This window comes from Phyllobates terribilis, unplaced genomic scaffold (genome assembly GCF_046119375.1).
Source record: "Phyllobates terribilis strain yellow unplaced genomic scaffold, ASM4611937v1 Scaffold_13__5_contigs__length_258822181, whole genome shotgun sequence".
In the NCBI taxonomy this organism is placed as follows: domain Eukaryota; kingdom Metazoa; phylum Chordata; class Amphibia; order Anura; family Dendrobatidae; genus Phyllobates; species Phyllobates terribilis.
In genome coordinates this window covers 220194710-220222363 of record NW_027362773.1, presented here as the reverse complement: position 1 = coordinate 220222363, position 27654 = coordinate 220194710, and the positions used below count along the sequence as shown (strand labels likewise).

The 27654-nt window shown below is 43.0% G+C and overlaps 10 non-coding genes across 10 annotated transcripts; all 10 read right to left on the bottom strand.

The window, feature by feature from the left end:
• Nucleotides 1-2610: 2610 nt before the first annotated feature.
• On the bottom strand, nucleotides 2611-2692 carry TRNAS-AGA (transfer RNA serine (anticodon AGA)). The gene has a single exon. It is a non-coding gene; the product is annotated as a tRNA-Ser (tRNA).
• A 2691-nt stretch (nucleotides 2693-5383) lies between these two features.
• TRNAQ-UUG (transfer RNA glutamine (anticodon UUG)) lies at nucleotides 5384-5455 on the bottom strand. Its single transcript has one exon. It is a non-coding gene; the product is annotated as a tRNA-Gln (tRNA).
• A 728-nt stretch (nucleotides 5456-6183) lies between these two features.
• TRNAS-AGA (transfer RNA serine (anticodon AGA)) lies at nucleotides 6184-6265 on the bottom strand. The gene has a single exon. It is a non-coding gene; the product is annotated as a tRNA-Ser (tRNA).
• A 3274-nt stretch (nucleotides 6266-9539) lies between these two features.
• Nucleotides 9540-9621, bottom strand: TRNAS-AGA (transfer RNA serine (anticodon AGA)). The gene has a single exon. It is a non-coding gene; the product is annotated as a tRNA-Ser (tRNA).
• Nucleotides 9622-10526: 905 nt separating this feature from the next.
• TRNAQ-CUG (transfer RNA glutamine (anticodon CUG)) lies at nucleotides 10527-10598 on the bottom strand. The gene has a single exon. It is a non-coding gene; the product is annotated as a tRNA-Gln (tRNA).
• A 2515-nt stretch (nucleotides 10599-13113) lies between these two features.
• On the bottom strand, nucleotides 13114-13195 carry TRNAS-AGA (transfer RNA serine (anticodon AGA)). Its single transcript has one exon. It is a non-coding gene; the product is annotated as a tRNA-Ser (tRNA).
• A 9609-nt stretch (nucleotides 13196-22804) lies between these two features.
• TRNAS-AGA (transfer RNA serine (anticodon AGA)) lies at nucleotides 22805-22886 on the bottom strand. The gene has a single exon. It is a non-coding gene; the product is annotated as a tRNA-Ser (tRNA).
• A 904-nt stretch (nucleotides 22887-23790) lies between these two features.
• On the bottom strand, nucleotides 23791-23862 carry TRNAQ-CUG (transfer RNA glutamine (anticodon CUG)). The gene has a single exon. It is a non-coding gene; the product is annotated as a tRNA-Gln (tRNA).
• Nucleotides 23863-24588: 726 nt separating this feature from the next.
• Nucleotides 24589-24670, bottom strand: TRNAS-AGA (transfer RNA serine (anticodon AGA)). Its single transcript has one exon. It is a non-coding gene; the product is annotated as a tRNA-Ser (tRNA).
• A 904-nt stretch (nucleotides 24671-25574) lies between these two features.
• TRNAQ-CUG (transfer RNA glutamine (anticodon CUG)) lies at nucleotides 25575-25646 on the bottom strand. The gene has a single exon. It is a non-coding gene; the product is annotated as a tRNA-Gln (tRNA).
• Nucleotides 25647-27654: the final 2008 nt, after the last annotated feature.

Genomic DNA, 27654 nt, shown 5'->3' with positions numbered 1-27654 from the left:
TGTATTTCTCGGGCCTACACCAGACTATTTTCAACAGATATATTTGTGTCTGAACAATCAGGAGACACTATTTATTTTTTACGGCAAAAAATGCCAAAAGCAAGATAATAGAGATGTTTTACCGTGGAACAGCTAAACCGCAGTTATAATTTACTGGTGTATACCAGACTTTTTTGAATATATATATATTTGCGGCTGAACAGTGAGCGACACACTCAAACTGTTCTTTTTAGATACAAATGGCCCAAAAGTGGATAATACAGAGGTTTGAACCGTGAAACTGCAAAGCCACACTTGTATTTCTCGGGCCTACACCAGACTATTTTCAACAGATATATTTGTGTCTGAACAATCAGGAGACACTATTTATTTTTTACGGCAAAAAATGCCAAAAGCAAGATAATAGAGATGTTTTACCGTGGAACAGCTAAACCACAGTTATAATTTACTGGTGTATACCAGACTTTTTTGAATATATATATATTTGCGGCTGATCAGTGAGCGACACACTCAAGCTGTTTTTTTTAGATACAAATGGCCCAAAAGTGGATAATACAGAGGTTTGAACCATGGAACTGCAAAACCACACTTGTATTTCTCGGGCCTACACCAGACTATTTTCAACAGATATATTTGTGTCTGAACAATCAGGAGACACTATTTATTTTTTACGGCAAAAAATGCCAAAAGCAGGATAATAGAGATTTTTTACTATGGAACAGCAAAACCACAGTTATAATTTACTGGTGTATACCAGGCTTTTTAAAATATATATATATTTGCAGCTGAAGAGTGAGCGACACATAAACTGTTTTTTTTAGATACAAATGGCCCAAAAGTGGATAATACAGAGGTTTGTACCGTGGAACTGCAAAACCACACTTGTATTTCTCGGGCCTACACCAGACTATTTTAAACAGATATATTTGTGTCTGAAAAATCAGGGAGACACTATTTTTTTTTTTTACAGCAAAAAATGCAAAAAGGAGGATAATAGAGATTTTTTACCGTGGAACAGCAAAAGCACACTTCTGTCTCTCTGGCCTACTCCAGACTATTTTCAACAGATATATTTGTGCCTGAAAAATCAGGGAGACACTATTATTATTTTACACAGCAAAAAATGCCAAAACAGGATAATAGAGATATTTTACCGTGGAACATCAAAACCAGTTATAATTTACTGGTGTATACCAGACTTTTTTAAATATATATATTTGCGGTTAAACAGTGAGCGACACACTCAAACTGTTTTTTTTAGATACAAATGGCCAATAGAACTGCAAAACCACACTTCTATTTCTCTGGCCTACACCAGACTATTTTCAACAGATATATTTGTGTCTGAAAAATCAGAGGCACACTTTTTTTTTGGGGGGGAGGGGGGACACCAAAAGGTTAATAAGATAGGTATTTGTACATTGTGAAGGAGGAAAAAAAACAGAGGATTTAGATAAAAAAAAAGGATTTTTCCTGGCCCCCGGGACCTGGAGCTAAGAACAGCAATTTCAGCAACAGGAGCAGCACACTGGACTGTAATGCAGCGTTTGCTGGTATAACCACTGCGTCTCCTATACAGCCTGCCTGCCTGCCTGATATACCTGGGATGGATATTAGTCCTGAGAAGGACTGCTTGTTTGATCTGGCAGCCTTTACAGACCCTACACTAACTATTTTGCAGGATATATCTCTCCCTAAATCAGCAGCGCTGTCCCTACACTGTCTGATTCGGAGCGACTGTGTCCAAGATGGCGGCGCCCGGTTTTAAATACTCGAGGTGACGCTGTGCGGCCAGCCAATCACTGTAATGCCCACAAACAACATGGCTGCGGCATTACAGTGACTGGCTGGCAATCCCTGCATATTCATTGGCTCTGTAAAGAGCGCCAAACATGCAGGACGGAGACCCGAGCTCCTGCCCGAGTAACCCGGAAATGCTCGGTGCTCGCCGAACATCCCGAGTAGAATGATGCTTGGGCGAGTACCGAGCAGTGTCGAGCATGTTCGCTCAACACTAATTATGATGAAAACAGGTTTTAAAGCTGTTCTGCAAATGTATATCTAATACACAGTGGTAAATTAATATCTCCTCCCTTTTTATTCCACAAGTGTGCCTAAAGTTCCATGATATCAAAACAAGGACAGTTTTAAAATGTTGATGAAATCTGGCTAATAATTAGCGTGCTGGATTTCTTTGCTGGAAAATGGGTGAGAAAAAAGAAATTGCAAAACTTCTGCTCATCCAGAAGTCACTAAAGATTTTTCATGGTGTGCTAAAAGGTTCCATCGGAAAGATAATTCAAGTAGAGTTGGTGCAAATCAAAGTTCATATCCCAGTCCATCAGTCACGGCAGTGGTCTGTGTTCGCTGGAAAAAAGGAGGAGTTGCACCACATACCTGATGGTACACTCTGGGCTTTTTTTGATTGGTGGTGTGACACACAAGTGACATCGCACCAGGCTGAATAATCAAAAGAAGATCTACAGTTGCTGTTAAGCTGGGTCTACAAATCCGATCCAAAGATTGCAGACCATTTCCATGGGGGGTAGACTTGGGAATGTGAAAATTAATCTACTCAGATAATTAGTCAAAATGTTACATGAAGTTAGACATAGTCAGCAGGATTTGAACCTGTGCGGGGAAACCCCAATGGATTTCTAGTCCATCCCCTTAACCACTCGGCCACAACTACTCAGACACTGTTTCATCCTTATGAGTTCCACTCCTTTTCTTATAGCACCATGATCAAAATCAGTGATTATACTTCTGGAAGATATTTCAGAAAATGGAAGATTTCAATTGGAAACAAAATTCCAGGCCTCACTGAAATGTAAACATCTGATTTAAAGGTATCATCAATTGGAACCTTGTACAGTTCAAGGTTTTTAAAAATTCATAACGTGAATTTCAAGTGACTTTGTTCCAAACACCTCCTGAAAAAGGCTTTGAAAATGATCAAAAGTTTGAACAGATTCATTTCCATGCAAAAAGACTTGCTGTTCATATTATCAGGTATTGAGCGTCTTTTAACCTCATCAAGTTTCCCAAAATGCCAAGCGGTTAACAGAAGTGAGCATATCATATTTCAGATATATTTTGCTTGCTTTATACTTGCAATACAAGTCAATGAGAAGGTTAGAAAGACCCCTGGAAGATTCCTGAATGACGTTCGCAGCATTTTGCGAGCAAAAAAAAAACGAAAACAAACTCAATCGATGCCCAAAACCATTCTTAGAAAAACATCACCAAACTATGTTTACAAAAATGCTGGAAAACACTAAAAAGGGTGATTCGGGAAAAGAATTACTGTCGTTTCTTGAAGCCGTTTCAGCTTGAAATCCTTGTCAGTTTCAACCACCTGGAAAAAGTGTTATGCGAACATTGGCACAAGTCATAGAGTACAGTTGCTTGGTGTGACATAGATGGTATGAGTTTTGCTTCATGAAGTCAAGTTTAACTTTTGAGTTAAACTTTCTTGATAGATAGATCTTTTTTGCCATGTGGATTTTAACTTTCTCTTTTTATGTTAAACCATGTGCATTGGCAAATTGAGAGTGAGCAGAAAAAACACAACTGCTGTGCACAAAGAATTTCTCAGGTTCCACTGAGTCTTGAACTCAGATTGCTGGATTCAGAGTCCAGAGTGCTAACCCTTACCCCATGGAACCATAAGACCAATAGAGCTAGCTGGATTTTCTTTTGAAAACGGTAAAAGACCTTGTGTAAATTGTGGAAATGTGAGAAATTCCCTCTGAATTCAGTGATCTGAGTTCAAATCTCAGTGGAACCTGGGAAATTCATGCATTATGATGAAAACAGGTTTTAAAGCAGTTCTGCAAATGTATATCTAATACACAGTGGTAAATTAATATCTCCTCCCTTTTTATTCCACAAGTGTGCTTAAAGTTCCATGATATCACAACAAGGACAGTTTTAAAATGTTGATGAAATCTGGCTAATAATTAGCGTGCTGGATCTATTAGCTGGAAAAAGGGTGAGAAAAAAAGAAATAGCAAAACTTCTGCTCATTCAAAAGTCACTAAAGATTTTTCATGGTGTGCTAAAAGGTTCCATCGGAAAGATAATTCAAGTAGAGTTGGTGCAAATCAAAGTTCATATCCCAGTCCATCAGTCACGGCAGTGGTCTGTGTTCGCTGGAAGAAAAGAGGAGTTGCACCACATACCTGATGGCACCCTCTGGGCTTTTTTTGATTGGTGGTGTGACGCACAAGAGACATCGCACCAGGCTGAATAATCAAAAGAAGATCTACAGTTGCTGTTAAGCTGGGTCTACAAATCCGATCCAAAGATTGCAGACCATTTCCATGGGGGATAGACTTGGGAATGTGAAAATTTATCTACTCAGATAATTAGTCAAAATGTTACATGAAGTTAGATGTAGTCGGCAGGATTCGATCCTGTGCAGAGAGACCCCAAAGGATTTCTAGTCCATTGCCTTAACCACTTGGCCACAACTACTCAGATGCTGCTTCATCCTTATGAGTTTCACTCCTTTTCTTATAGCACTATCATCAATATCAGTGATTATCCTTCTGGAAGACATTTCAGAAAATGGAAGATTTCAATTGGAAACAAAAATCCAGGCCTCACTGAAATGTAAACATCTGATTTAAAGGTATCATCAATTGGAACCTTGTACAGTTCAAGGTTTTTTAAAATTCATAAGGTGGATTTCGAGTGACTTTGTTCCAAAAACCTCCTAAAAAAGGCTTTGAAAATGCTCAAAAGTTTGAACAGATTCATTTCCATGCAAAAGGACTTGCTGTTCATATGATCAGGTATTGAGCGTCTTTTAACCTCATCAAGTTTCCCAAAATGCCAAGCGGTTAACAGAAGTGAGCATATCATTTTTCCGGTATATATTGCTTGTTTTATACTTGCAATACAAGTCAATGAGAAGGTTAGAAAGACCCCTGGAAGGTTCCTGAGTGATGTTCTCAGCATTTTGCGAGCAAAAAAAAAGCAAAAAACAAATCAATCAATGCCCAAAACAATTCTTAGAAAAACATCACCAAACTATGTTTACAAAAATGCTGGAAAACACTAAAAAGCGTGATTCAGGAAAACAATCGCTGTTGTTTCTTGAAGCCGTTTCGGCTTGAAATCCTTGTCATTTTCAACCACCTGGAAAAAGTATCATGCGTACATTAGCACAAATCATTGAGTACAGTTGCTTGGTGTGACATAGATGGTATTAGTTTTGCTTCATGAAGTCTAGTTTAACTTTTAAGTTAAACTTTCTTGATAGATAGATCTTTTTTGCCATGTGGATTTTAACTTTCTCTTTTTATGTTAAACCATGTGCATTGGCAACTTGAGAGTGAGCAGAAAAGACACAACTGCTGTGCACAAAGAATTTCTCAGGTTCCACTGAGTCTTGAACTCAGATTGCTGGATTCAAAGTCCAGAGTGCTAACCATTACACCATGGGACCATAAGACCAATAGAGATGGCTGGATTTTCTTTTGAAAACGGTAAAAGACCACGTTCAAATTGTGGAAATGTGAGAAATTCCCTCTGAATTCAGTGATCTGAGTTCAAATCTCAGTGGAACCTGGGAGATTCATGCATTATGATGAAAACAGGTTTTAAAGCTGTTCTGCAAATGTATATCTAATACACAGTGGTAAATTAATATCTCCTCCCTTTTTCATTCCACAAGTGTGCTTAAAGTTCCATGAAATCACAACAAGGACAGTTTTAAAATGTTGATGAAATCTGGCTAATAATTAGCATGCTGGATCTATTAACTGGAAAAAGGTTAGAAAAAAAGAAATTGCAAAACTTCTGCTCATCCAGAAGTCACTAAAGATTTTTCATGGTGTGCTAAAAGGTTCCATCGGAAAGATAATTCAAGTAGAGTTGGTGCAAATCAAGTTCATATCCCAGTCCATCAGTCACGGCAGTGGTCTGTGTTTGCTGGAAAAAAGGATGAGTTGCACCACATACCTGATGGCACCCTCTGGGCTTTTTTTGATTGGTGGTGTGACGCACAAGTGACATCGCACAAGGCTGAATAATCAAAAGAAGATCTACAGTTGCTGTTAAGCTGGGTCTGCAAATCCGATCCAAAGATTGCAGACCATTTCCATGGGGAAAAGACTTGGGAATGTGAAATTTGATCTACTCAGATAATTAGTCAAAATGTTACATAAAGTTAGACGTAGTCGGCAGGAATTGAATCTGCACGGGCAGACCCCAATGGATTTCTAGTCCATCGCCTTAACCACTCGGCCACAACTACTCAGACACTGTTTCATCCTTATGAGTTTCACTCCTTTTCTTATAGCACCATCATCAATATCAGTGATTATCCTTCTGGAAGACATTTCAGAAAATGGAAGATTTCAATTGGAAACAAAAATCCAGGTCTCACTGAAATGTAAACATCTGATTTAAAGGTATCATCAATTGGAACCTTCTACAGTTCAAGGTTTTTTAAAATTCATAAGGTGGATTTCGAGTGACTTTGTTCCAAACACCTCCTGAAAAAGGCTTTGAAAATGCTCAAAAGTTTGAACAGATTCATTTCCATGCAAAAGGACTTGCTGTTCATATGATCAGGTATTGAGCGTCTTTTAACCTCATCAAGTTTCCCAAAATGCCAAGCGGTTAACAGAATTGAGCATATCATTTTTCCGGTATATATTGCTTGTTTTATACTTGCAATACAAGTCAATGAGAAGGTTAGAAAGACCCCTGGAAGGTTCCTGAGTGATGTTCTAAGCATTTTGCGAGCAAAAAAAAAACAAAAAACAAATCAATCAATGCCCAAAACAATTTTTAGAAAAACATCACCAAACTATGTTTACAAAAATGCTGGAAAGCACTAAAAAGGGTGATTCAGGAAAAGAATCGCTGTCATTTCTTGAAGCCGTTTCGGCTTGAAATCCTTGTCAGTTTCAACCACCTGGAAAAAGTATCATGCGAACATTAGCACAAGTCATAGAGTACAGTTGCTTGGTGTGACATAGATGGTATGAGTTTTGCTTCATGAAGTCTACAGTCATGGCCAAAAGTAATGAGAATGAGACAAATAGTAATTTTTCCAAAGTTTACTGCTTCATTTTTTGTAATGGCAATTTGCATATACTCCTGAATGTCAAAGAGTGATCAGCTTAACAGCAATTACTGTACTTGCAGAGTCTATATTTGTCCAGAAAATGAACTTTAACCCCCAAAACACATTTCAACATCATTGCAGTCCTGCCTTAAAAGGAGCAGCTAACATCGTTTTAGTGATTGATCCATTAACACAGGTGTGGGTGTTGATGAGGACAGGGCTGGCGATCAATCAGTCATGATTAAGTAAGAATGACATCACTGGACACTTTAAAAGGAGGCTGGTTCTTGGTATCATTGTTTTTCTTCAGTTAACCATGGTTATCTCTAAAGAAACACATGCAGCCATCCTTGCACTGCACAAAAATGGCATAACAGGGAAGAGTATCGCAGCTACAAAGATTGCACCTCAGTCAACAATCTATCGCATCATCAAGAACTTCAAGGTGAGAGCTTCCATTGTTGTCAAAAAGGCTCCAGGGCGCCCAAGAAAGACCAGCAAGCGCCAGGACCGTATCTTAAAACAGTTTCAGCTGCGGGATCGAACTACCAGCAGTGCCGAGCTTGCTCAGGAATGGCAGCAGGCTGGTGTGAGTGCTTCTGCACGCACTGTGAGGCGGAGACTCTTTGAGCAAGGGCTGGTTTCAAGGAGGGCAGCAAAGAAGCTACTTCTCTCCAGAAAAAACATCAGGGACCGACTGATATTCTGCAAAAGGTACAGGGAGTGGACTGCTGAGGACTGGGGCAAAGTCATTTTCTCTGATGAATCCCCTTTTCGATTGTTTGGGACATCTGGAAAATAGCTTATTCGGAGAAGAAGAGGTGAGCGCTACCACCAGTCTTGTCTCATGCCAACTGTAAAGCATCCTGAAACCATTCATGTGTGGGGTTGCTTCTCAGCCAAGGGAATCGGCTCACTCACAGTCTTGCCTAAAAACACAGCCATGAATAAAGAATGATACCAGAATGTCCTCCAAGAGCAACTTCTCCCAACCGTCCAAAAGCAGTTTGGCGCCCAAAAATGCCTTTTCCAGCATGATGGAGCACCTTGCCATAAAGCAAAGGTGATAACAAAATGGCTCATGGACCAAAACATAGAGATTTTGGGTCCATGGCCTGGAAACTCCCCAGATCTTAATCCCATTGAGAACTTGTGGTCAATAATCAAGAGACGGGTGGACAAACAAAAACCAACAAATTCTGGCAAAATGCAAGCATTGATTATGCAAGAATGGACTGCTATCAGTCAGGATTTGGTCCAAAAGTTGATTGAGAGCATGCCAGGGAGAATTACAGAGGTCTTGAAGAAGAAGGGGCAACACTGCAAATATTGACTTGCTGCATTAACTCATTCTATCTGTCAATATAACCTATTGGTACTCATAATATGATTGCAATTATATTTCTGTATGTGATATAAACATCAGACAAACACTAATAAATACCAGAGGCCAGCAGATCATGTGAAAATATAATTTTGGTGTCATTCTCAAAACTTTTGGCCATGACTGTAGTTTAACTTTTAAGTTAAACTTTCTTGATAGATAGATCTTTTTTGCCATGTGGATTTTAACTTTATCTTTTTATGTTAAACCATGTGCAATGGCAAATTGAGAGTGAGCAGAAAAGACACAACTGCTGTGCACAAAGAAATTCTCAGATTCCACTAAGACTTGAACTCAGATTGCTGGTTTCAGAGTCCAGAGTGCTAACCATTACACCATGGAACCATAAGACCAATAGAGATGGCTGGATTTTCTTTTGAAAATGGTAAAAGACCACATGCAAATTGTGGAAATGTGAGAAATTCCCTCTGAATTCAGTGATCGGAGTTCAAATCTCAGTGGAACCTGGGAGATTCATGCATTATGATGAAAACAGGTTTTAAAGCTGTTCTGCAAATGTATATCTAATACACAGTGGTAAATTAATATCGCCTCCCTTTTTATTCCACAAGTGTGCTTAAAGTTCCATGATATCACAACAAGGACAGTTTTAAAATGTTGATGAAATCTGGCTAATAATTAGCATGCTGGATCTATTAACTGGAAAAAGGTTAGAAAAAAAGAAATTGCAAAACTTCTGCTCATCCAGAAGTCACTAAAAATTTTTCATGGTGTGCTAAAAGGTTCCATCGGAAAGATAATTCAAGTAGAGTTGGTGCAAATCAAGTTCATATCCCAGTCCATCAGTCACGGCAGTGGTCTGTGTTTGCTGGAAAAAAGGAGGAGTTGCACCACATACCTGATGGCGCCCTCTGGGCTTTTTTGATTGGTGGTGTGCCGCACAAGTGACATCGCACAAGGCTGAATAATCAAAAGAAGATCTACAGTTGCTGTTAAGCTGGGTCTACAAATCCGATCCAAAGATTGCAGACCATTTCCATGGGGTAAAGACTTGGGAATGTGAAAATTGATCTACTCAGATAATTAGTCAAAATGTTACATGAAGTTAGACGTAGTCAGCAGGAATTAAATCTGCGTGGGCAGACCCCAATGGATTTCTAGTCCATCGCCTTAACCACTCGGCCACAACTACTCAGACACTGTTTCATCCTTATGAGTTTCACTCCTTTTCTTATAGCACTATCATCAATATCAGTGATTATCCTTCTGGAAGATATTTCAGAAAATGGGAAGATTTCAATTGGAAACAAAAATCCAGGTCTCACTGAAATGTAAACATCTGATTTAAAGGTATCATCAATTGGAACCTTCTACAGTTCAAGGTTTTTTAAAATTCATAAGGTGGATTTCGAGTGACTTTGTTCCAAACACCTCCTGAAAAAGGCTTTGAAAATGCTCAAAAGTTTGAACAGATTCATTTCCATGCAAAAGGACTTGCTGTTCATATGATCAGGTATTGAGCGTCTTTTAACCTCATCAAGTTTCCCAAAATGCCAAGCGGTTAACAGAAGTGAGCATATCATTTTTCATGTACATATTGCTTGCTTTATACTTGCAATACAAGTCAATGAGAAGGTTAGAAAGACCCCTGGAAGGATCCTGAGTGATGTTCGCAGCATTTTGCGAGCAAAAAAAAAACGAAAACCAAATCAATCAATGACCAAAACAATTCTTAGAAAAACATCACCAAACTATGTTTACAAAAATGCTGGAAAACACAAAAAAGGGTGATTCAGGAAAAGAATCGCTGTAGTTTCTTGAAGCCGTTTCAGCTTGAAATCCTTGTCAGTTTCAACCACCTGGAAAAAGAGTCAAGCGAACATTAGCACAAGTCATAGAGTACAGTTGCTTGGTGTGACATAAATGGTATGAGTTTTGCTTCATGAAGTCTAGTTTAACTTTTAAGTTAAACTTTCTTGATAGATAGATCTTTTTTGCCATGTGCATTTTAACTTTCTCTTTTTATGTTAAACCATGTGCATTGGCAAATTGAGAGTAAGCAGAAAAAATTAAACTGCTGTGCACAAAGAATTTCTCAAGTTTCACTGAGATTTGAACTCAGATCACTGGATTCAGAGTCCAGAGTGCTAACCATTACACCATGGAACCATAAGATCAATAGAGCTGGCTGGATTTTCTTTTGAAAACGGTAAAAGACAAAGTGTAAATTTTGGAAATGTGAGAAATTCCCTCTGAATTCAGTGATCTGAGTTCAAATCTCAGTGGAACCTGGGAAATTCATGCATTATGATGAAAACAGGTTTTAAAGCAGTTCTGCAAATGTATATCTAATACACAGTGGTAAATTAATATCTCCTCCCTTTTTATTCCACAAGTGTGCCTAAAGTTCCATGATATCAAAACAAGGACAGTTTTAAAATGTTGATGAAATCTAGCTAATAATTAGTGTGCTGGATCTATTAGCTGGAAAATGGGTGAGAAAAAAGAAATTGCAAAACTTCTGCGCATCCAGAAGTCACTAAAGATTTTTCATGGTGTGCTAAAAGGTTCCATCAGAAAGATAATTCAAGTAGAGTTGGTGCAAATCAAAGTTCATATCCCAGTCCATCAGTCACGGCAGTGGTCTGTGTTCACTGGAAAAAAGGAGGAGTTGCACCACATACCTGATGGTACCCTCTGGGCTTTTTTTGATTGGTGGTGTGACGCACAAGTGACATTGCACCAGGCTGAATAATCAAAAGAAGATCTACAGTTGCTGTTAAGCTGGGTCTACAAATCCGATCCAAAGTTTGCAGACCATTTCCATGGGGGATAGACTTAGGAATGTGAAAATTGATATACTCAGATAATTAGTCAAAATGTTCCATGAAGTTAGACATAGTTGGCAGGATTTGAATCTGTGCAGGGAGACCCCAATGGATTTCTAGTCCATCGCCTTAACCACTTGGCCACAACTTATCAGACGCTGTTTCATCCTTATGAGTTTCACTCCTTTTCTTATAGCACTATCATCAATATCAGTGATTATCCTTCTGGAAGATATTTCAGAAAATGGAAGATTTCAATTGGAAACAAAAATCCAGGTCTCACTGAAATGTAAACATCTGTTTTAAAGGTATCAACAATTGGAACCTTGTACAGTTCAAGGTTTTTTAAAAATCATAAGGTGGATTTCGAGTGACTTTGTTCCAAACACCTCCTGAAAAAGGCTTTGAAAATGCTCAAAAGTTTGAACAGATTCATTTCCATGCAAAAGGACTTGCTGATCATATGATCAGGTATTGAGCGTCTTTTAACCTCATCAAGTTTCCCAAAACGCTAAGCGGTTAACAGAAGTGAGCATATCATTTTTCAGGTATATTTTGCTTGCTTTATACTTGCAATACAAGTCAATGAGAAGGTTAGAAAGACCCCTGGAAGATTCCTGAGTGACATTCGAAGCATTTTGCGACGAAATAAAAAACAGAAACAAACTCAATCGATGCCCAAAACAATTCTTAGAGAAACATCACCAAACTATGTTTACAAAAATGCTGGAAAACACTAAAAAGGGTGATTCAGAAATAGAATCGCTGTTGTTTCTTGAAGCCGTTTCGGCTTGAAATCCTTGTCAGTTTCAACCACCTGGAAAAAGTGTCATGCGAACATTGGCACAAGTCATAGAGTACAGTTGCTTGGTGTGACATAGATGGTATGAGTTTTGCTTCATGAAGTCAAGTTTAACTTTTGAGTTAAACTTTCTTGATAGATAGATCTTTTTTGCCATGTGGATTTTAACTTTCTCTTTTTATGTTAAACCATGTGCATTGGCAAACTGAGAGTGAGCAGAAAAGACAAAACCGCTTTGCACAAAAAAATTTCTCAGGTTCCACTGAGATTTAAACTCAGATCACTGGATTCTAGAGTCCAGAGTGCTAACCATTACACCATGGAACCATAAGACTAATAGAGCTGGCTGGATTTTCTTTTGAAAACGGTAAAAGACCACTTGTAAATTGTGGAAATGTGAGAAATTCCCTCTGAATTCAGTGATCTGAGTTCAAATCTCAGTGGAACCTGGGAAATTCATGCATTATGATGAAAACAGGTTTTAAAGCTGTTCTGCAAATGTATATCTAATACACGGTGGTAAATTAATATCTCCTCCCTTTTTATTCCACAAGTGTGCTTAAAGTTCCATGATATCACAACAAGGACAGTTTTAAAATGTTGATGAAATCTGGCTAATAATTAGCGTGCTGGATCTATTAGCTGGAAAAAGGTTAGAAAAAAAGAAATTGCAAAACTTCTGCTCATCCAGAAGTCACTAAAGATTTTTCATGGTGTGCTAAAAGGTTCCATCGGAAAGATAATTCAAGTAGAGTTGGTGCAAATCAAAGTTCATATCCCAGTCCATCAGTCACGGCAGTGGTCTGTATTCGCTGGAAAAAACGAGGAGTTGCACCACATACCTGATGGCACATTCTGGGCTTTTTTTATTGGTGGTGTGATGCACAAGTGACATCGCTCCAGGCTGAATAATCAAAAGAAGACCTACAGTTGCTGTTAAGCTGGGTCTGCAAATCCGATCCAAAGATTGCAGACCATTTCCATGGGGGATAGACTTGGGAATGTGAAAAATTATCTACTCAGATAATTAGTCAAAATATTACATGAAGTTACACGTAGTTGGCAGGATTTGAACCTGCGCGGGGTGATCCCAATGGATTTCTAGTCCATCGCCTTAACCACTCGGCCACAACTACTCAGACACTGTTTCCTCCTTATGAGTTGCACTCCTTTTCTTATAGCACCATGATCAATATCAGTGATTATCCTTCTGGAAGATATTTCAGAAAATGGAAGATATCAATTGGTAACAAAATTCCAGGTCTCACTGAAATGTAAATGTGGCACCCCAGGGGTCTGGTTTCCACAGTAATGTAATGTTATGTCTGAGAGCAGGTGGGAGGTCCTTTGGTCAGGGATCCTGTGCATGCCACACCTCCTGCCCAGTCTTGGGAGGGGAAGAACTTCCCCTATATAAACCCGGGGCTGAGGCAGGGTTAGGAGTCAAGGAGAGTAGAGACGAGAAACAGTCATAGGAAGAAACAGCAGAAGCTCAGTGGGAGCAATACTACTACGAGTCAGGGGCTGGCAGCTGCAGAGCTCGCCCTGACTGAGAAGCTTTCTTACCGGACCCGGCGTCCGAGGCTGTGGGGACTAACTCTTACCCAGCAGCAGAAGCCGACCGGCAGGGGATTTCAGGTCCTCAGGCCCAGAAACCCGAAGGCAAGGTCACACGCGTGGGACCAGCACCGCCATCGTGGAGCGGAAGCCATTAGAAGGCCCCGAGTCACCGGCCATACGGGTGAGCACCACACGGGACACTCAGGGACGTGGGCTACTTATATCCGCTTCTAGCAAGGTAGCCAGAAGAGTACAGTCAGTTTGGGAGGCCTACAACTCCGCCTGGCCAGGGGAGATCCCATCTGCTCAAGGACTGACCAGGCCCCGTTCGCTAGCAAGTACTCCGGGAGGGTCTATTGTTGTTACCAGTAAAGACCCTGAATTACACCGCACCGTCTCTGAGTGGTTCCTGCTACCCCCATCTTCCACGTCGGCTGCCCTGAGGCCATACCCCTCCCGTTGGGGGTTATACTATCACGCTGCACAATTCTACACCGGCCTCAGCGGTCTGCCCTGCAGCGGCAGCTCCATAGCTGCAAATCAACGGGTGGCGTAGTCGACACTCAAATAACACCTATCAAGACTGCCACACACTGAGTTTGACTCCCTGGGCACGGACCGGGTCCCCGCCATTCGGAGACTACAACCATCATCTGATCCGGTTCCGGGTAAGCCCCGTGCGCGAGACGCTGCGCGACACAGCAGGCCCAGGGGCGCGTCAACTTTGGCGTAGTCGGCAGGATTTCGTGCCCGCAACCACCGGGTACTGCGTGCCTGAAAAAGAGACTTTCAAACTCACCTGTGGTGAAGATTCCCGCCATCCGGCGCCATTTTCAGCCTTCTTCTCGCCATCTGTGAAGATTCCCGCCATCCGGCGCCATCTTCAGCCTTCTTCCCGCCATCCGTGGAGTTTTCCCGCCGTTGGACGCCATCTTGAGGACGCCGCGCGGGAAGAAGAGGGGCGTGGACTCCGAAAAGCCCGCGAGAACTGAAGCCCCGCCTCACGTCCGGACGTTGCATAACGTCCTGGAAGGAGCCCAGCAGACGCTGACGTCACCGGAGCACGACGGAAGGTCCTCAACCCTGACGATCCACTGCGGAGCCGCGGCCTACAGAAGAGGATCATCGCAAGGTAGGCCACGGTCCACTAGGGGGGAGAAGGATGTCGGATACGGAGGTGAGCTTCACCGCTTCAACCCCCGCCAGCGCCACCGCTGTCGCGGTCATGCCTTTCACCATGCCCTATATCCCGGGGGCAGCCTGGCTACCTCAGTACTCAGGGGAGTCACATACCCTGCAGGACTTTAGAGAAAGGCTGGATAGCCTCTTCCAGGTGTACCCCCTCACAGAAGTGCAAAAAGTGAGCATCCTGGTGGCCCAATTAACCGGAGCAGCCCGAAGGGAGGTAAAGTCCTGGCCACCTGGGGGGAGGACTGTCGCAGGGATACTAACCCAGCTGAGGGACACCTTTGATACCCGCACCTCAGCCGTGATCAAGCTTAGATTCTACGGGTGCAAACAGCTGGCCCATGAGAGTATAAGGGACTATGCCCTGAACCTACAAGAGGCCCTGAGAGCCGTTAAGCAGACCGACCCTGACGGCGTGGGAGACGAGGACAGGCTGCTGACTGAACAATTTATAGAGGGTTTATATTGCAATGCCCACCGAACCCAGTTGCGGGCAATGGCCCTACAGGACCCTCATCTGGGATTTGCACAGTTCAAGGATAGAGCCATCCGGGTGCTCCGAGAACCGGCACCGGATGGCGTTGTGACCCACAGGCGCCCAGCTATCACTTACCACCAGGAGGCGGCGCCCTTGTCGGCAGGGCCTGTAGGGGCTGATGCGCAGGCTTTGAACAATGACCCGGCTCCAGACCTGCACCATCAGGTCCAAGAGCTAGCTAAAAGCGTTGCTGCGTTAACCTGAACTGTGCAGTCTTTACAGGCTTCCACTCCAGGGAAGATCCAGCTGGCATCCAGACCGGAGAACATCCCGTGGCGTCGACCAAGGAGGACGCCACCAGCCAGAGGAAGACCCAGTGACCGGTACAACGAGGACGGACGACCCATCTGCCGCCGCTGCAATCAACCCGGACATATGGCAAGGTACTGTCCTTTAAACTGGCACAACCTGGGGGTAGAGGGCCAACCCCCAGGAAAAAGACCACCAGGCCCATCGAACTGGCGCGACAAATATGTCGGAGGGCGTCCAGTCTTGCCTGTGGTACTGGATGGCATCCCTATGAGTGCCCTACTGGACACCGGGTCACAGGTCACCACCATCCCGTACGTGCTCTTCAAGCAGTACTGGAATGACTCGGATATAACCCGCTACCCTGACGACGACTTGAGTATCATCGCCAGCAATGGTCAGCCCGTGCCACAGATCGGATTTAAAGAGGCGACCATTAAAATTGGTAGAGTCGAACTGGCAGCACAGGGACTGATTATTGTAGACATTGACAAACACGAGAGTCACCCAAAGATAACGCTAGGAACTAATGTAATTGAAAATTGTCTTGCAGAGGTGATTTTCCTTTTACAACAGGTTGCCAAGAACGCCAGCTCCGGCGAGCAGCGAGTGCTCCAGAAAGAGATCCGGGCACTGATGCAACGGCAACAGGTGGAACTCTCCGGCGGTGAGATTGGTAGCGTAAGAATGTGTGACCCTTTCCCTATTGCCATGCCCCCAAAAAGTGAAATGATGATTTGGTGCCGGGCAGCTATTGGTCCGAGAGGTAGGGATTACCAGGCAATGGTAGAACCAGTTTACTCAGACAGTAGGCCCACCATTTTGACAGCACGGGGGTTGGTTAATGTACGCCATGGGAGGGTGCCCGTTCGCCTAATAAATATCGGGAAGAGGGAAGTATACCTACCCCGGTATGCCACGCTAGCCAAATTATATACCATCAACCAAAACTCTATACAGTCTGTGGAACCCTTGCCTCCATCTCACCCGGAGGAAGGTATCGGCTCTAAGAAAGTAATGGAGGATTGGTGTCAGCAACTACACTTGGGAACTGACTCCACTCCCTCCCACCAGAAACAGGGAGTCTACCGGGTGGTTCAAGAGTATGAGAGAGTGTTTAGTAAACACCCGTTAGACTTCGGGCGAGTTAAGGGGGTAGAACACCGCATCCCCACGGGAGATCATCCTCCCATAAAAGAGAGGTATTGACCCGTACCCCCTGCACATTACCAACACGCCAAGGGGATGCTTAGAGACATGAAGGAGGCTGGGGTAATCCGGGATAGCTGTAGCCCCTGGGCAGCCCCACTAGTTTTAGTCAAAAAGAAAGACAACACTATGAGGATGTGTGTAGATTACCGGAAAATCAATCGTATCACACACAAGGATGCGTACCCTTTACCAAGGATAGAGGAGTCTTTGGCTGCTTTAAGATCTGCTAACTTCTTCTCTACCTTGGATCTCACTAGCGGGTACTGGCAGGTTCCTGTAGCAGAGGCGGACCGGGAGAAGACCGCATTCACCACCCCGATGGGACTTAGCGAGTTTACCTGTATGCCGTTTGGACTTTGTAACGCACCCGGAACCTTCCAACGATTAATGGAGTGCTGTCTGGGACACAAAAACTTCGAGACGGTCCTGTTGTACCTGGACGATGTCATCGTATATTCCAAGACTTATGAGGACCACCTGAAACATCTGGCGGAAGTGTTCGAAGCCCTGGCAAGTTACGGCCTGAAGGTGAAACCCTCTAAGTGTCACCTCCTGAAGCCAAAGGTGCAGTACCTGGGACACGTGGTGAGCGCTGACGGAGTGGCTCCCGACCCTGATAAGATCACCGCAATTAAGGAATGGCCAAGTCCCTCCAGTATAAAGGAAGTGCGGCAGTTCCTTGGGTTGGTAGGCTATTACCGCAGATTCATCCCCGGTTTCTCCAAAAAGGCAGCTCCTATGCAGAACCTCCTGATAGGCCAGTCCCGGAAGGCCAAGAACCAGAAGCCGCCCTTCAGATGGGAGAAGTTAGAAGAAGAGTCCTTCCGCCAGCTGAAGATGGCCCTCACGGGGGATGAAATCCTGGCGTACCCCGATTACAGCCAGCCCTTTATCCTCTACACTGACGCAAGTAACATCGGGCTAGGAGCTGTGCTGTCCCAGATCCAGCAGGGGAAAGAACGAGTAATCGCTTACGCCAGCCGAAAACTGCGACCCACCGAGAGAAACCCGGAGAATTACAGCTCCTTTAAGCTAGAGTTCCTGGCAGTGGTGTGGGCAGTCACCGAACGCTTTAAGCACTACCTCGCTTCTTCCCGGTTCATCGTGTACACGGATAACAACCCGTTGACACACCTGGACACAGCAAGACTCGGTGCCCTAGAGCAGAGATGGATGGCTCGTCTGTCCAACTACGAGTTCACAATCAAATACCGGGCAGGACGCTCCAATACCAACGCGGACGCCCTGTCCAGGATGCCAAATCTACCGGACGTAGGAGAAGATCCAGAGGAACTGGAAGAAGTCGAACTCCCTGCGTTCCACTGTCATGGGACTATCCAGTGTTCCCACCGGGTAGGGAGTAAGCAAGCCGCTACGTTTAACCCCTTGCCTCACTACAACTGGGCGGAAACGCAAGACAGCGACCCTGCCGTCCGGCTGGTAAAGGAGATGCTGACTCGGCCAGAGGCTCGCCTTGACCCAGACGCTCCGGAGGAAGCCAAGCAACTGTGGGCAGAAAAGAGTAGACTGTTCCTTTACAAGGGGAAGTTGTGCCGCAGAATGGTTAACTCCCGGACGCATGAACTAATCTGGCAAGTAGTGGTGCCACGAAGAGACGCAGCCATGGTGATGGAGGCATACCATGACGGGGCTGGACACTTCGGATGGAAGAAGCTGGAGTTCCTGCTGCGCGAGCGGTTCCACTGGGTAGGCATGAGGGGAACCATCGAGAGGTGGTGCAGAGACTGTGGCCCGTGCAACCTAAGAAGGAAGGACCGTGCCAGCCAGAAGACTCCCCTGCAGTCCATCGACACCCGGCAGCCGTTGGAACTGGTAGCCTTGGATCATGTAAAACTGACCCCAAGCAGAAGTGGCTACATCTACGCACTAACCATCGTGGATCACTACTCCCGGTTCTTGGTTGTCGTCCCCGTCAAGGACTTAACAGCTCGAACAGCAGCTAGAGCCTTCCAGCAGCATTTCTGCCGTCCACACGGGTACCCGGACCAAGTGTTGACAGACCAGGGACCTGCCTTTGAAGCGGAGGTCTTCCAAGAATTCTGCACTCTGTATGGCTGCCGGAAGATAAGGACGACACCCTATCATCCGCAAACTAATGGACTTTGTGAGAAAATGAACCAGGTGGTAATGGATCTTCTGAAAACGTTGCCCCTGGAAGAACGCGGTCTGTGGCCTGAGAAGCTGCCCGATCTGGTGGACCTATACAACCACATCCCGGTAGGTTCCACCAACTGTACCCCGGCTTACCTAATGAGGGCGAGACCTGGTAAGTTACCTGTTGACCTGGAAATGGGAGTCCTGACACCCGAGGACACTTCACCAGAAGCAGACTGGGACACAGAGAGGCAGCAGCAGTACCGGAGAGTACAGGAGAGCGTGGAGCGAAGTCTCTGTCAGGCTAGGGAAAGACAAGAGAAAACTTACAACCAGTATGCTCCCGCTGTTCCCCTGGTACCCGGAGAGCAGGTCTTGAAGAGAAAAAGACGGCTCCACAAGTTGGACGACCAGTGGGAGAAGGACCCGTACACCGTACTGCCCTCAAGCCACGACAACCCAAAGGTCTGTACCATCAGTAAAGACGGAGGTGAAACCACAACCATTGTATCCCGGGATCACCTGAAGAAGTGTCCCGAACAGCTACGGAACCCTGAAGAGGAACAAGAAGACCCTCAACCCGTAGAGGAAAGGAAAGACATGGTTAGTACTGTGCTCGGAGACTTCCCTCGGTCTTGGACTCAAGTCAATGGCGCAGTTGTGGTACCCGTACTCGCCTTCCTCCAACCCGCATCCCAAGCACCTACGGAGCGACAGGTAGAGCTGGAAGAGCAGCCGGTCCAGGAGGCAGAAGACTCCACACAAGCAGAACACGAGGATCAACCCTCTGCTTATAGTGAGCCTGCCGTACCCCTAGTGAGCCAAAGAGCCGGTAGACAGCTGCCCAGTTTACCCTTGACAGCTCCTACACCCTGTAGTTCAGGGCTAGACAGTCAGCTCCGTAGGTCCACTAGGGCCACTAGAGGCCAGTTACCCGCACGTTGGAGGATTTGAAATGTATAAGTTGTTTTATTTGTGGTTACCTGCTTTTCTTATTGCTTGTGTATAATTATGTGTTTCTAGTTGTTTATACGAGTCTTTGGTGGATTTACCGGGAATCCTGTGTACATAGTTGGAGCGTAACCCAGGACGGACTAAAGACTGTTAAGGACTCGGGGCAGAACAGACCCCTACCTGGTTACGTCTCCCTGTTTTGGTGAAATGGACACCTTGCTTTCTTCAAAGACTGCACCCGGTTACGGATATCCGTGACCACCTTTATGTGTTTATTCTTATTGTACTATTATTGTTGTTATATCTTGTTATGTTTTTCTAAAATATGTTTAGTCCCGGAGTACTAAATTTCACTAGGGGGGAATGTGGCACCCCAGGGGTCTGGTTTCCACAGTAATGTAATGTTATGTCTGAGAGCAGGTGGGAGGTCCTTTGGTCAGGGATCCTGTGCATGCCACACCTCCTGCCCAGTCTTGGGAGGGGAAGAACTTCCCCTATATAAACCCGGGGCTGAGGCAGGGTTAGGAGTCAAGGAGAGTAGAGACGAGAAACAGTCATAGGAAGAAACAGCAGAAGCTCAGTGGGAGCAATACTACTACGAGTCAGGGGCTGGCAGCTGCAGAGCTCGCCCTGACTGAGAAGCTTTCTTACCGGACCCGGCGTCCGAGGCTGTGGGGACTAACTCTTACCCAGCAGCAGAAGCCGACCGGCAGGGGATTTCAGGTCCTCAGGCCCAGAAACCCGAAGGCAAGGTCACACGCGTGGGACCAGCACCGCCATCGTGGAGCGGAAGCCATTAGAAGGCCCCGAGTCACCGGCCATACAGGTGAGCACCACACGGGACACTCAGGGACGTGGGCTACTTATATCCGCTTCTAGCAAGGTAGCCAGAAGAGTACAGTCATTTTGGGAGGCCTACAACTCCGCCTGGCCAGGGGAGATCCCATCTGCTCAAGGACTGACCAGGCCCCGTTCGCTAGCAAGTACTCCGGGGGGGTCTATCGTTGTCACCAGTAAAGACCCTGAATTACACAGCACCGTCTCTGAGTGGTTCCTGCTACCCCCATCTTCCACGTCGGCTGCCCTGAGGCCATACCCCTCCCGTTGGGGGTTATACTATCACGCTGCACAATTCTACACCGGCCTCAGCGGTCTGCCCTGCAGCGGCAGCTCCATAGCTGCAAATCAACGGGTGGCGTAGTCGACACTCAAATAACACCTATCAAGACTGCCACACACTGAGTTTGACTCCCTGGGCACGGACCGGGTCCCCGCCACTCGGAGACTACAACCATCATCTGATCCGGTTCCAGGTAAGCCCCGTGCGCGAGACGCTGCGCGACACAGCAGGCCCAGGGGCGCGTCATAAACATGTGATTTAAAGGTATCATCAATTGGAACCTTCTACAGTTCAAGGTTTTTCAAAATTCATAAGGTGGATTTCAAGTGACTTTGTTCCAAACACCTCCTGAAAAAGGCTTTGAAAATGCTCAAAAGTTTGAACAGATTCATTTCCATGCAAAAAGACTTGCTGTTCATATGATCAGGTATTGAGCGTCTTTTAACCTCATCAAGTTTCCCAAAACGCCAAGCGGTTAACAGAAGTGAGCATATCATTTTTCAGGTATAATTTGATTGCTTTATACTTGCAATACACGTCAATGAGAAGGTTAGAAAGACCCCTGGAAGATTCCTGAGTGACGTTCGCAGCATTTTGCGAGCAAATAAAAAACAAAAACAAACTCAATCGATGCCCAAAACAATTCTTAGAGAAACATCACCAAGCTATGTTTACAAAAATGATGGAAAACACTAAAAAGGGTGATTCAGAAATCGAATCGCTGTTGTTTCTTGAAGCCGTTTCGGCTTGAAATCCTTGTCAGTTTCAACCACCTGGAAAATGTGTCATGCGAACATTGGCACAAGTCATAGAGTACAGTTGCTTGGTGTGACATAGATGGTATGAGTTTTGCTTCATGAAGTCAAGTTTAACTTTTGAGTTATACTTTCTTGATAGATAGATCTTTTTTGCCGCGTGGATTTTAACTTTGTCTTTTTATGTTAAACCATGTGCATTGGCAATTTGTGAGTGAGCAGAAAAGATAAAACCGCTGTGCACAAAAAAATTCTCGTTTTTCACTGAGGTTTGAACTCAGATCACTGGATTCAGAGTGCAGAGAGCTAACCATTACACCATGGAACCATAAGACTAATAGAGCTGGCTGCATTTTCTTTTGAAAACGGTAAAAGACCACTTGTAAATTGTGGAAATGTGAGAAATTCCCTCTGAATTCAGTGATCTGAGTTCAAATCTCAGTGGAACCTGGGAGATTCATGCATTATGATGAAAACAGGTTTTAAAGCTGTTCTGCAAATATATATCTAATACACAGTGGTAAATTAATATCGCCTCCCTTTTTATTCCACAAGTGTGCTTAAAGTTCCATGATATCACAACAAGGACAGTTTTAAAATGTTGATGAAATCTGGCTAATAATTAGCATGCTGGATCTATTAACTGGAAAAAGGTTAGAAAAAAAGAAATTGCAAAACTTCTGCTCATCCAGAAGTCACTAAAGATTTTTCATGGTGTGCTAAAAGGTTCCATCGGAAAGATAATTCAAGTAGAGTTGGTGCAAATCAAGTTCATATCCCAGTCCATCAGTCATGGCAGTGGTCTGTGTTTGCTGGAAAAAAGGAGGAGTTGCACCACATACCTGATGGCGCCCTCTGGGCTTTTTTGATTGGTGGTGTGCCGCACAAGTGACATCGCACAAGGCTGAATAATCAAAAGAAGATCTACAGTTGTTGTTAAGCTGGGTCTACAAATCCGATCCAAAGATTGCAGACCATTTCCATGGGGAAAAGACTTGGGAATGTGAAAATTGGTCTTCTCAGATAATTAGTCAAAATGTTACATGAAGTTAGACGTAGTCAGCAAGAATTGAATCTGCGCGGGCAGACCCCAATGGATTTCTAGTCCATCGCCTTAACCACTCGGCCACAACTACTCAGACACTGTTTCATCCTTATGAGTTTCACTCCTTTTCTTATAGCACTATCATCAATATCAGTGATTATCCTTCTGGAAGATATTTCAGAAAATGGAAGATTTCAATTGGAAACAAAAATCCAGGTCTCACTGAAATGTAAACATCTGATTTAAAGGTATCATCAATTGGAACCTTGTACAGTTCAAGGTTTTTTAAAATTCATAAGGTGGATTTCGAGTGACTTTGTTCCAAACACCTCCTGAAAAAGGCTTTGAAAATGCTCAAAAGTTTGAACAGATTCATTTCCATGCAAAAGGACTTGCTGTTCATATGATCAGGTATTGAGCGTCTTTTAACCTCATCAAGTTTCCCAAAATGCCAAGCGGTTAACAGAAGTGAGCATATCATTTTTCATGTACATATTGCTTGCTTTATACTTGCAATACAAGTCAATGAGAAGGTTAGAAAGACCCCTGGAAGGATCCTGAGTGATGTTCGCAGCATTTTGCGAGCAAAAAAAAAACGAAAACCAAATCAATCAATGACCAAAACAATTCTTAGAAAACCGTCACCAAACTATGTTTACCAAAATCCTGGAAAACACAAAAAAGGGCGATTCAGGAAAAGAATCGCTGTAGTTTCTTGAAGCCATTTCAGCTTGAAATCCTTGTCAGTTTCAACCACCTGGAAAAAGAGTCAAGCGAACATTAGCACAAGTCATAGAGTACAGTTGCTTGGTGTGACATAAATGGTATGAGTTTTGCTTCATGAAGTCTAGTTTAACTTTTAAGTTAAACTTTTTTGATAGATAGATCTTTTTTGCCATGTGGATTTTAAATTTCTCTTTTTATGTTAAACCATGTGCATTGGCAAATTGAGAGTAAGCAGAAAAAATTAAACTGCTGTGCACAAAGAATTTCTCAGGTTTCACTGAGATTTGAACTCAGATCACTGGATTCAGAGTCCAGAGTGCTAACCATTACACCATGGAACCATAAGATCAATAGAGCTGGCTGGATTTTCTTTTGAAAACGGTAAAAGACAAAGTGTAAATTGTGGAAATGTGAGAAATTCCCTCTGAATTCAGTGATCTGAGTTCAAATCTCAGTGGAACCTGGGAGATTCATGCATTATGATGAAAACAGGTTTTAAAGCTGTTCTGCAAATATATATCTAATACACAGTGGTAAATTAATATCGCCTCCCTTTTTATTCCACAAGTGTGCTTAAAGTTCCATGATATCACAACAAGGACAGTTTTAAAATGTTGATGAAATCTGGCTAATAATTAGCATGCTGGATCTATTAACTGGAAAAAGGTTAGAAAAAAAGAAATTGCAAAACTTCTGCTCATCCAGAAGTCACTAAAGATTTTTCATGGTGTGCTAAAAGGTTCCATCGGAAAGATAATTCAAGTAGAGTTGGTGCAAATCAAGTTCATATCCCAGTCCATCAGTCATGGCAGTGGTCTGTGTTTGCTGGAAAAAAGGAGGAGTTGCACCACATACCTGATGGCGCCCTCTGGGCTTTTTTGATTGGTGGTGTGCCGCACAAGTGACATCGCACAAGGCTGAATAATCAAAAGAAGATCTACAGTTGTTGTTAAGCTGGGTCTACAAATCCGATCCAAAGATTGCAGACCATTTCCATGGGGAAAAGACTTGGGAATGTGAAAATTGGTCTTCTCAGATAATTAGTCAAAATGTTACATGAAGTTAGACGTAGTCAGCAAGAATTGAATCTGCGCGGGCAGACCCCAATGGATTTCTAGTCCATCGCCTTAACCACTCGGCCACAACTACTCAGACACTGTTTCATCCTTATGAGTTTCACTCCTTTTCTTATAGCACTATCATCAATATCAGTGATTATCCTTCTGGAAGATATTTCAGAAAATGGAAGATTTCAATTGGAAACAAAAATCCAGGTCTCACTGAAATGTAAACATCTGATTTAAAGGTATCATCAATTGGAACCTTGTACAGTTCAAGGTTTTTTAAAATTCATAAGGTGGATTTCGAGTGACTTTGTTCCAAACACCTCCTGAAAAAGGCTTTGAAAATGCTCAAAAGTTTGAACAGATTCATTTCCATGCAAAAGGACTTGCTGTTCATATGATCAGGTATTGAGCGTCTTTTAACCTCATCAAGTTTCCCAAAATGCCAAGCGGTTAACAGAAGTGAGCATATCATTTTTCATGTACATATTGCTTGCTTTATACTTGCAATACAAGTCAATGAGAAGGTTAGAAAGACCCCTGGAAGGATCCTGAGTGATGTTCGCAGCATTTTGCGAGCAAAAAAAAAACGAAAACCAAATCAATCAATGACCAAAACAATTCTTAGAAAACCGTCACCAAACTATGTTTACCAAAATCCTGGAAAACACAAAAAAGGGCGATTCAGGAAAAGAATCGCTGTAGTTTCTTGAAGCCATTTCAGCTTGAAATCCTTGTCAGTTTCAACCACCTGGAAAAAGAGTCAAGCGAACATTAGCACAAGTCATAGAGTACAGTTGCTTGGTGTGACATAAATGGTATGAGTTTTGCTTCATGAAGTCTAGTTTAACTTTTAAGTTAAACTTTTTTGATAGATAGATCTTTTTTGCCATGTGGATTTTAAATTTCTCTTTTTATGTTAAACCATGTGCATTGGCAAATTGAGAGTAAGCAGAAAAAATTAAACTGCTGTGCACAAAGAATTTCTCAGGTTTCACTGAGATTTGAACTCAGATCACTGGATTCAGAGTCCAGAGTGCTAACCATTACACCATGGAACCATAAGATCAATAGAGCTGGCTGGATTTTCTTTTGAAAACGGTAAAAGACAAAGTGTAAATTTTGGAAATGTGAGAAATTCCCTCTGAATTCAGTGATCTGAGTTCAAATCTCAGTGGAACCTGGGAAATTCATGCATTATGATGAAAACAGGTTTTAAAGCTGTTCTTCAAATGTATATCTAATACACAGTGGTAAATTAATATCTCCTCCCTTTTTATTCCACAAGTGTGCCTAAAGTTCCATGATATCAAAACAAGGACAGTTTTAAAATGTTGATGAAATCTGGCTAATAATTAGTGTGCTGGATCTATTAGCTGGAAAATGGGTGAGAAAAAAGAAATTGCAAAACTTCTGCTCATCCAGAAGTCACTAAAGATATTTCATGGTGTGCTAAAAGGTTCCATCGGAAAGATAATTCAAGTAGAGTTGGTGCAAATCAAAGTTCATATCCCAGTCCATCAGTCACGGCAGTGGTCTGTGTTCACTGGAAAAAAGGAGGAGTTGCACCACATACCTCATGGTACCCTCTGGGCTTTTTTTGATTGGTGGTGTGACGCACAAGTGACATTGCACCAGGCTGAATAATCAAAAGAAGATCTACAGTTGCTGTTAAGCTGGGTCTACAAATCCGATCCAAAGTTTGCAGACCATTTCCATGGGGGATAGACTTAGGAATGTGAAAATTGATATACTCAGATAATTAGTCAAAATGTTACATGAAGTTAGACATAGTCGGCAGGATTTGAATCTGTGCAGGGAGACCCCAATGGATTTCTAGTCCATCGCCTTAACCACTTGGCCACAACTTCTCAGACGCTGTTTCATCCTTATGAGTTTCACTCCTTTTCTTATAGCACTATCATCAATATCAGTGATTATCCTTCTGGAAGATATTTCAGAAAATGGAAGATTTCAATTGGAAACAAAAATCCAGGTCTCACTGAAATGTAAACATCTGATTTAAAGGTATCATCAATTGGAACCTTGTACAGTTCAAGGTTTTTTAAAATTCATAAGGTGGATTTCGAGTGACTTTGTTCCAAACACCTCCTGAAAAAGGCTTTGAAAATGCTCAAAAGTTTGAACAGATTCATTTCCATGCTAAAGGACTTGCTGATCATATGATCAGGTATTGAGCGTCTTTTAACCTCATCAAGTTTCCCAAAACGCCAAGCGGTTAACAGAAATGAGCATATCATTTTTCAGGTATATTTTGCTTGCTTTATACTTGCAATACAAGTCAATGAGAAGGTTAGAAAGACCCCTGGAAGATTCCTGAGTGACATTCGAAGCATTTTGCGACCAAATAAAAAACAGAAACAAACTCAATCGATGCCCAAAACAATTCTTAGAGAAACATCACCAAACTATGTTTACAAAAATGCTGGAAAACACTAAAAAGGGTGACTCAGAAATAGAATCGCTGTTGTTTCTTGAAGCCGTTTCGGCTTGAAATCCTTGTCAGTTTCAACCACCTGGAAAAAGTGTCATGCGAACATTGGCACAAGTCATAGAGTACAGTTGCTTGGTGTGACATAGATGGTATGAGTTTTGCTTCATGAAGTCAAGTTTAACTTTTGAGTTAAACTTTCTTGATAGATAGATCTTTTTTGCCATGTGGATTTTAACTTTCTCTTATTATGTTAAACCATGTGCATTGGCAAATTGAGAGTGAGTAGAAAAAATTTCTCAGGTTCCACTGAGATTTAAACTCAGATCACAGGATTCTAGAGCCCAGAGTGCTAACCATTACACCATGGAACCATAAGACTAATAGAGCTGGCTTGATTTTCTTTTGAAAACGTTAAAAGACCACTTGTAAATTGTGGAAATGTGTGAAATTCCCTCTGAATTCAGTGATCTGCGTTCAAATCTCAGTGGAACCTGGGAAATTCATGCATTATGATGAAAACAGGTTTTAAAGCTGTTCTGCAAATGTATATCTAATAAACAGTGGTAAATTAATATCTCCTCCCTTTTTATTCCACAAGTGTGCTTAAAGTTCCA